The following is an 8,841-nucleotide window of genomic DNA, read 5'->3' as shown; positions in this document are numbered from 1 at the left end:
CTGCTCAAAATATCAGTAGTGCCCGAATTGAGAAACTCTGGTTTATGATATACAGATACAGTCCTGAGAAGAACACTTATGTGGGAAAGACAACCTGGCTAATATACATCATCAAAATGGCAAACAGAAGGAAAGAGGGACAACAGGTTTATCTCCATATAAAAATTAGAAAAAAAAATTATTCAGTGAAAAAATCATTCCCCGGGGCTTTATATGTCCTGGGCTGTTAAAATTACTGGAAAGGCATTAAAAAAAATAAAAGTTTGATTTGGGGTTAAGTATACTTTGATTTCTATGGCTTTTTGTATGTGTGTGTGCAATAAGACCAAATTTGGAACACCTAAGAATTTGATTCCTACATGCTTTCCTGAAAATATTTTTACCCCAAAAACTAAGGAAACCCAACCATGGCTTAATTCCAAAATTACTTTCCCTTGGTTTACAAAGGAAAAGGGGATCTTCTTTGATACTGTATATATATTAGAACTTTCATGATAGTTCAAATGTATGATATAATCTAATTGTCTTCTTTGTTATTACAAAAAAAAAAACCTCAAAATAAATATATACCTAAGCAAAAACTATAAAATGTCTGGAAAAATACATAGAAGAAAAACTTTGGTGACCTTAGTTAGGCAAAAGATTCTTACTCAGGACACAAAAAGCACCAACCATATAATAAAAACACAATTAATTAAAGTCTAGACAATTTTTTAATTTTTACTTTTTGCAGGGCTCTGTTAAGAAAATTAAAAAGTTAGGCACTTAAGATTGGGATAAAATATTTTAAATACATATACCTAACAAAGGATTGGCATCCAGAATGTAAAAGACTTCTTATAATTTAATTCTAAAAAGCAAATAACCCCACAACATGTCCAAAATACTTGAATACAACAAAAGAAGGTATGTTAATGATCAATAAACACATAAAAATTCCCAACATCATTAGTGACCAACAAAATGAAAATTAAAACTATAATAAGATACAACTGCATACCCATTAGAATAGCTAAGATTAAAAAGACTGACATTACCAAATCTCAGCAAGTGTGAAGCAACTGAAATTCATACACTTCTGGTAGTTGTATAAAATGGTATAACCGTTTTGGAAGAGTTTGACAGTTTCTCATAAAGTTAGCTATATTTACCATCTGACCAGCACTTCTACTTTTAGATATTTACCCAAGAAGAATGAAAACACTTTTATGTGTATTCCTGGCAACTTGACTTACAATAGCAAATTCTTGACACAAACCAAATCTTCATCAATAGGCAACATAAACACATGGTTTATTCATACAGTGAAATACTCTCAGCAATAAGAAGTAATAAACTACTGATAAATGCAATAACATGAACGAATCACACTAATGCTATGCTGAGTCAAAAAAAGCCAGACACAAAAGAGTATATGTCATATGATTGTGCTATTATAAAATTTTATAACAGATAAAATCAACTTATATGACAGAAATCAGATCTTTCTGGGGTGGGCTTGGAAAGGAATGACTAGAAAGGAACATGGGGGTGATGGAAATGTACTATATCTTGATTGGGCAGGTAGTTACAGGTTGTTTACATTTATCAAAACTCATTTAGGCCAAGCATGGTGGCTCACATCTGTAATCCCAGTACTTTGGGAGTCCTAGATGGGAGGATCACTGGAGGCCAGTTCGAGACCAGCCTGGTCAACATAGATGACCCCATCTCTCCAAAAAATTAAAATAAAAAAATTAGCTGGATGCACCTGTAGTCCCATCTCCTAGGGAGGATGGGGCAGGAAGATCACCTGAGTTAAAAGCTGCAGTGAGCTACGATAGCACCACTGCACTCCAACCTGGGTGACCGAGTAAGACTTTGTCTCTGAAAACACAACAACAACAACTCATTTAACTATACTTTAAATGGGTGCATTTTATGATATGTGAATTATAGTTTGACAAAGTTTATTTTTAAAAACTAGAGAAGTAACTATCTGACGATGTGAAGGTAAACATATTTCTTTTTTTATTTTTAGAATATTACAAAGTACAAATGTTTTCGCTACATGAATTGCTTTTGTACAATTTGAGTGAAAGTTATAAGTGTTCCCATCACCAGATAGTGTGTATTGTACGGGTTATGTGTGATTTTACCTATCCCCTCCTTCATCCTCCCACCTGCTTGATTTTTGTTTGAGGACTGAAAGGACCTATAAAAATAGCAATATCCGCTCTAGCGGCGTGATTTGGCGGCAGGATGTCTCACAGGAAGTTCTCAGCTCCCAGACACGGGTCCTTGGGCTTCTTGCCTCGGAAGCGCAGCAGCAGGCATCGTGGGAAGGTGAAGAGCTTCCCCAAGGATGATCCGTCCAAGCCTGTCCACCTCACAGCCTTCCTGGGATACAAGGCTGGCATGACCCACATCGTGCGGGAAGTCGATAGGCCAGGATCAAAGGTGAACAAGAAGGAAGTCGTGGAGGCTGTGACCATTGTGGAGACGCCGCCCATGGTGGTCGTAGGCATTGTGGGCTATGTGGAAACTCCTCGAGGCCTCCGGACTTTTAAGACCATTTTTGCTGAGCATATCAGCGATGAGTGCAAAAGGCGCTTTTACAAGAACTGGCATAAATCTAAGAAGAAGGCCTTCACCAAGTACTGCAAGAAATGGCAGGATGAGGATGGCAAGAAGCAGCTGGAGAAGGACTTCAGCAGCATGAAGAAGTACTGCCAAGTCATTCGCATCATCGCCCACACCCAGATGCGCCTGCTTCCTCTGCGCCAGAAGAAGGCCCACCTGATGGAGATCCAGGTGAACGGAGGCACTGTGGCTGAGAAACTGGACTGGGCCCGGGAGAGGCTAGAGTAGCAGGTCCCTGTGAACCAAGTGTTTGGGCAGGACGAGATGATCGATGTCATCGGGGTGACCAAGGGCAAAGGCTACAAAGGGGTTACCAGTCATTGGCATACCAAGAAACTGCCCCGCAAGACCCACTGAGGGCTGCGGAAGGTTGCCTGTATCGGGGCCTGGCATCCTGCCCGTGTGGCTTTCTCTGTGGCACGGGCTGGCCAGAAAGGCTACCATCACCGCACAGAGATCAACAAGAAGATCTATAAGATCGGCCAGGGCTACCTTATCAAGGATGGCAAGCTGATCAAGAACAATGCTTCTACCGACTACGACCTGTCTGACAAGAGTATCAACCCCCTGGGTGGTTTTGTCCACTACGGTGAAGTGACTAATGACTTTGTGATGCTGAAAGGTTGTGTGGTGGGAACCAAGAAGCGAGTGCTCACCCTCCGCAAGTCCTTGTTGGTGCAGACCAAACGGCGGGCTCTGGAGGAAATTGACCTTAAGTTCATCGATACCACCTCCAAGTTTGGCCATGGCCGGTTCCAGACTATGGAGGAGAAGAAGGCGTTCATGGGACCACTTAAGAAGGACCGAATTGCCAAGGAAGAAGGAGCTTAATGTCAGGAACAGATTATACAGCTGGTGGGATCTCAATAAAAGTTGTTTTCCAGTGAAAAAAAAAAATAGCAATATCCAAAATCAATTAGCACACCCTGTATATAGATCATGGTGTGTAAATCTAATTCTCTATTAAAGGAAAGAAGGATCCTTGGACAAATGGCTGGCTTAGGAGTTGGGGAGAAAAAAAAAACACAAATAAACCTGAACTATCTCATGATAGAAACTCAGGAAGTACTCAAAGAATAATGGGCCATGTCAAAAGGACCAAGAAGCCAATTTGAAGGGACTCCCATCGGTCAACTATGAGAGAATTTGAGTATCAAAATATATAATAACAGGAACATGTTATTACTCATTAAACTGATACTAAACCAGATATAAATAAATAAATAAATAAATCAGTAAATTGAAGATAATAAGGAAAGAGATATTTATATAGATTTTAAAGGTATCTTCCAAAAAAAATACTTTCTAAGTGCAAGGGAAAAGATGTGGAGAAACATGGCACATACAGCTATAATCAAGTGATCAAAGTAAACATCATTAATAATGCAATAAATTGAAATCGTGTGCCAGCTAATAGGATGTATGAGAAGTCTGCATCACTTTTGTGACTTTACTGCTGAAGATACATAAATTGAATCTGTTCCTAGAGATGTTACCATATGCATCATGTCAACTTGAATTTCTAGAAATGCAGCAAAAATCTCAGGAGTCTCCTTCCGGGTCAGCAGATACCCCTTACCCAGGACATAGCATTGGATGACTCTCCTCATTGTACTCACCCCTTGCTGACTTAAAGACCTCTCTGAGCCATCATTTCACTCAAGCTATTTGCTTATTATTTTTACATTTTTAAATATACTGCACATTTTTCTAATTAGAGCATTTCTCACTTCCTGAGGAGTGGGATAAAAACAGACAGCAACATGAATATCATTGGAAGATGTTATCTAGAGACTAACCTCATACCTTTTAAAATATCAGGCCTGTGTCCAAGACAAAGCCTCCATCAGACAGTGGATTATAAACATCTGGCACCTAACAGCCAGTGACTCAGCTACTGGCTGACATTTCAGCCCCTGAATTGATCTAGCCAATGGTGTCTAAATTCTAATTTCTGATAAGCCTCTGAAGTAAGGAGATAGGAGGCAGCCTCTGGAGACTCTGGAGTATAACCTGGGATCTCTCCCCATGCTTGGTACAGCACAGCAGCTTTGTAGGAAACTCAGCCACCTGGAGGTCAGTGCAGAAGGACAGTGGCAGCTGCAATCACTCAACTCCAGAGAGAAAAAAAGGCTTCTTTCCTTGCTGGACTGCATGGCCGGCTGGGCACTGGCCACTTGTGACGAGAGGAGAATTCAATTCATAACCTCACTGTGTTCCTTGGGCGGCACATGCATACTTGCTGACTTCTGTAACGGTTTCTAGTAGCTCAGCTTCTCAGCCTTTTGTCCTTATTTGAGCATAGAACACTAAATCCCACTTTTAACATCCTTGGTAAGAAAACATTAAATCTCCCATCTCTGGGGTACTCCGCAGGCCCTCCCAACCTGGAAAACGATTGTTCTCACCTGATGGAGCAAAGGCTGTAACAGAAACAAAGATACCATTTGATTTTTAAGCTCCAAAACAGGCCTAAATGTTTAAGCAGCCCATCTCTGCTATTTTAGAAATGGGAGTAATAGAAGTGAATACCTAAGATTAACATGAGAATTATGCCACAGGGTCCAACTAACTCACTACTTTAGGAATCAAAACTAATATTTTACTGTCAATAGGAGTTCTTTGTATCATTAGTCCACTATACATTAGATGAAATATATAGCATTTAATTATTATTCGTGTGGCAGGCATGTTTATAACAATTACATTCCAATATAGGCTCATTTCAGAACTGCAAAGCTCATTAAAAAAAATACCTGATCCCTTCAGAATTACTGGAAAGAGAGCTCTGACTTTATGGTCATCCAGCTTCATTCACTTGTCCTCATCAGGAGAAATGGCAAAATGTGCCTTCCATGGGCCCACGCTCCTCTCCTTGTCAGTGTGCATATTTACAACTGAATGCATCATAATTAATAGTCATGTTTAAGCATACATGTAATAATTATAATTATATAATCACATTATAACATATTGGCACATTCATACATTAGAATGTTATGACACCATGAAAAGACCAGAGCAGACCTAAAAGGAACTGTCTCTCAGGTACATCAAAATAATAAACATATTTGGGTTAAAATTGGATATATATGTCTATACATCCAACTATATAAGCTTATATAAGCCTAGAATGTTTTGGAAAGATACACAAGAAACTCTTTACAGTGGTAGCTTCTGGCAAGGAGACAAAGGGTCCAAAATGGAAGGACATCTTAGTTCTGTCACTGAATACCCTTTTGAACTATTTAAATTTTTATCATGTGTGTATTACTTCTTCAATTAAAAAAAATGCCTAGTTGTTGTTGAAATTCGTTAAAGAAATTAAGTCCATGAAATCTAGTTTTGTAATGGTTATATGTGATTAGAGTATCAGTGGCTCAAATGAAGCAATAGGTCAAAATTTATATTCAAATAATCTAAAGTTTTTATACAAAATCTGGTCCACTGTGTGCCAAGCAGCAATCTACTCATTTATGTGAAAGATCATCTCTTGAAGGTAATTTTCTCGTCTTGTAATCTCTGTGTTTCCCAGGGGCAATGTCTTCTTCTTCAAAAGCAGCTCAACACAAATATATTCTAAATGACTTGAATTTTTTAAGCCTGTTGATCCCTAAGTGTTCTATTTTTTTTATTCATGTATTCTTTTTTTCTAAAAAAAGAAAGTCAACATTAAACAAGTTGCAGATCAAGATTGTTCATTTTCTCATTAAAGAAAATTGTTTCTTTTAATAATATAGATATTTAGACATGTTTCTCAGTTAATTGACATTTTGGATTGTTTCTGGTTTGGTAATAAACTCATTAAAGTTCTCTGAACATTTTTGTACAAATTATTTTGGGAAGGTATGCGCTACTTTTGGCACATCCCAAAGACGACGTGCTCAAGACCACGTGGGGGCGCTCGGGCTGCTGCCCTGGGTCGGGAAGGGAGCACCGCGCGCTGGAACCGCTTCTCCTCGCCAAACCGGGTATTTTACAGCCGCTTTCCTCAGGCTTCCGTAGTGGCTCGTTTCCCAAAACAACACTGACAAAAGACGAGATAGACAGCGTGGGGTGGAATATCATAGAGTTGGAATATGGTTGTCATTTCTGGGCGCAAAAGGCTTCTCTTAAGGCCCCTAGAGAACTAGCGGTTATTGGGATGGGGAGGCATTTCTGGAAGAAGAGCGCTAAAAATAGCCCCTCGGCGGCTTTCTGGGTGCTTCTGAGGTGTCCTTGAAGCGCATTCTCGGGGTCGGAGTCATGCATCCAGGGGCTCCGGGCCGAGACTCAACCTGAAGGCCGGCCGGACGCAAGTGCACTGCAGCGCCGCTGCTCCTGCGCCCCAAGAGAGGCGTTTGCACGCGCAGACCTGCCGATTCCCGACCTGCTGCCCGCCGGCCTTTCCTTCCCTCTGGGCTTGAGGGCCTCTAGCAGTGCAGGAAAAGCTCGTGCATTGGTACCAACCCCGCGCGATCTGCAATCATCCACATCAGAGGAGGAAACTTGAGTATTGGGCATTTTGTCCCAGTCTCACAGCTAATACCAACAGGGATTTGGCCAAATCTGTTTGACACAACCCCATCCTTTCATTTTACTATGCAAACTTTTAAAACATACAGAAAAGTTAAATTTTACAGTGAACACCCATGTACCCACCGCCTAAATTTTATGATTAACATTGAACTATAACCGATTTGTTACATAGTCATCCATCTGTCACTCCATCCTTCACTTCATCTTATTTCCAAGTGAATACCCCAAGACTACCCAAACCAGAAAACCCCCGGCCTGCGTGGGCCTGGGTTATAACATCTCTCTCTGGGAGGAGAGATGTTATTTTACCTCAGTGAAGAGCTGTAGCCCTGGACCTGCTTTATGTACTTTGCTTAATGTTTGCAAAATTTCATAAATCTGAAAATTACTGTCAATTATGTAAGATGAAGACCACTTCAAAGCAGGATTTTCAAAAATAATAAAAGATAGGGACAGCCCCAATTAAAAAAAAAAAAGACCATCTGCATTACCTGCTCTCTCTCATTTTATTCCTTTGACTCATTTTTCTGCTCATCAAAATGAAAAATGATTTTCTAAAGGATTTCTAAAGGATCCCTGGGATCTTCTTTGACTCTTCTTTATCCTCCACACTCTGTGCACAATGATTCTTCAAAAACTGTTGTTCTCTTCCTCTTACAATCCCTACTGCTATATGATAGATTTCCCCAAAAATTGGTGGTGTAAAACAACCACCATTTTATTTTGCTCTCAATTATGTAGATCAGGAATCATAAAGAGGCCAGCTAGGTATTTGTCACTTGGGGTCCCCCATATAGCTGCAATCAAGCATCAGTTGGTGCCTCAGTTATCTGAAGGATTAACTAAGCCTGGACATCCAAGACACCTCACTCACATAGCTGGTGGCTGATGGTGGCCCTATCAAAGAACCTACGTGTGTTCTATCCAGCACGGTGGACTTAAGGGACTCAGATTTCCTACATACTGGCTGATTTTCTCAAAAACAAGTATCCCAAAAGCACCAGGCAAAAATGATATGGCCTTTCCACATGTAGCCTAACACATGAGCCAGTTGTTTGACATTGTCCGGAACACCACTGACTTAGCTCTTCCTGCTTTCCTTTCCATGTTTGTGTGCATGTTGCAAAGCACTTTGGAAAACTATAAAGTGTTTAACAAAAGTTAGAAAATAATTTAAAAATTGTGATTATAGAAAAAAATTAGGTCTTATCTCTATGACAGGTTAGCTAACAGAGATATCAATTAGTATTTTGATCTCATTGTATTTTACTTCCCATTTTCCATCAAAGTCACTAGGCTTCTTGTTTTTCGACTCAGGGCCAAAAAACCAAAGCAAAATTTCCTGACAACTTCCCTCCTGTCTTTCATTTTCAAAAGACTAGACTTAATGAAGAAATTATGCCATAGGATACAAAAAAATGTCAAGTGCCTCCTGAGTGGGGGAACAGAGGAGAGAGATAAATAGCAAGGCTCTAGTTCTCATTCTCTTAGAGCTTTTCAAGGAGGATTAGTGCCAAGACACCATAGAATATGTCAGAAATTGGAAAATACAGCCTGCAGATTGGTATCTATTTTTGTAAATAAGGTTTTTTTGGAATGCAGCCAAGTCTATTCTGTAATATCTTGTCTCTGGCTACTTTTGAACTACAGTTGTAGAGTTCAGTAGTTGTAGCATAGACCTATGGCCTGTGGCATATTTAC

General features: G+C 39.9%; 1 pseudogene; it reads left to right on the top strand.

Annotated features, from left to right (window-relative positions):
- The first annotated feature begins 2,213 nt into the window (after positions 1-2,213).
- Positions 2,214-3,519, top strand: LOC142870088 (large ribosomal subunit protein uL3 pseudogene; annotated as a pseudogene).
- The last annotated feature ends 5,322 nt before the right edge of the window (positions 3,520-8,841 follow it).

The sequence above is a fragment of the Microcebus murinus genome, chromosome 1 (assembly GCF_040939455.1).
Source record: "Microcebus murinus isolate Inina chromosome 1, M.murinus_Inina_mat1.0, whole genome shotgun sequence".
Classification (NCBI taxonomy): Eukaryota; Metazoa; Chordata; class Mammalia; order Primates; family Cheirogaleidae; genus Microcebus; species Microcebus murinus.
This window is presented reverse-complemented; position numbering and strand designations above follow the sequence as displayed.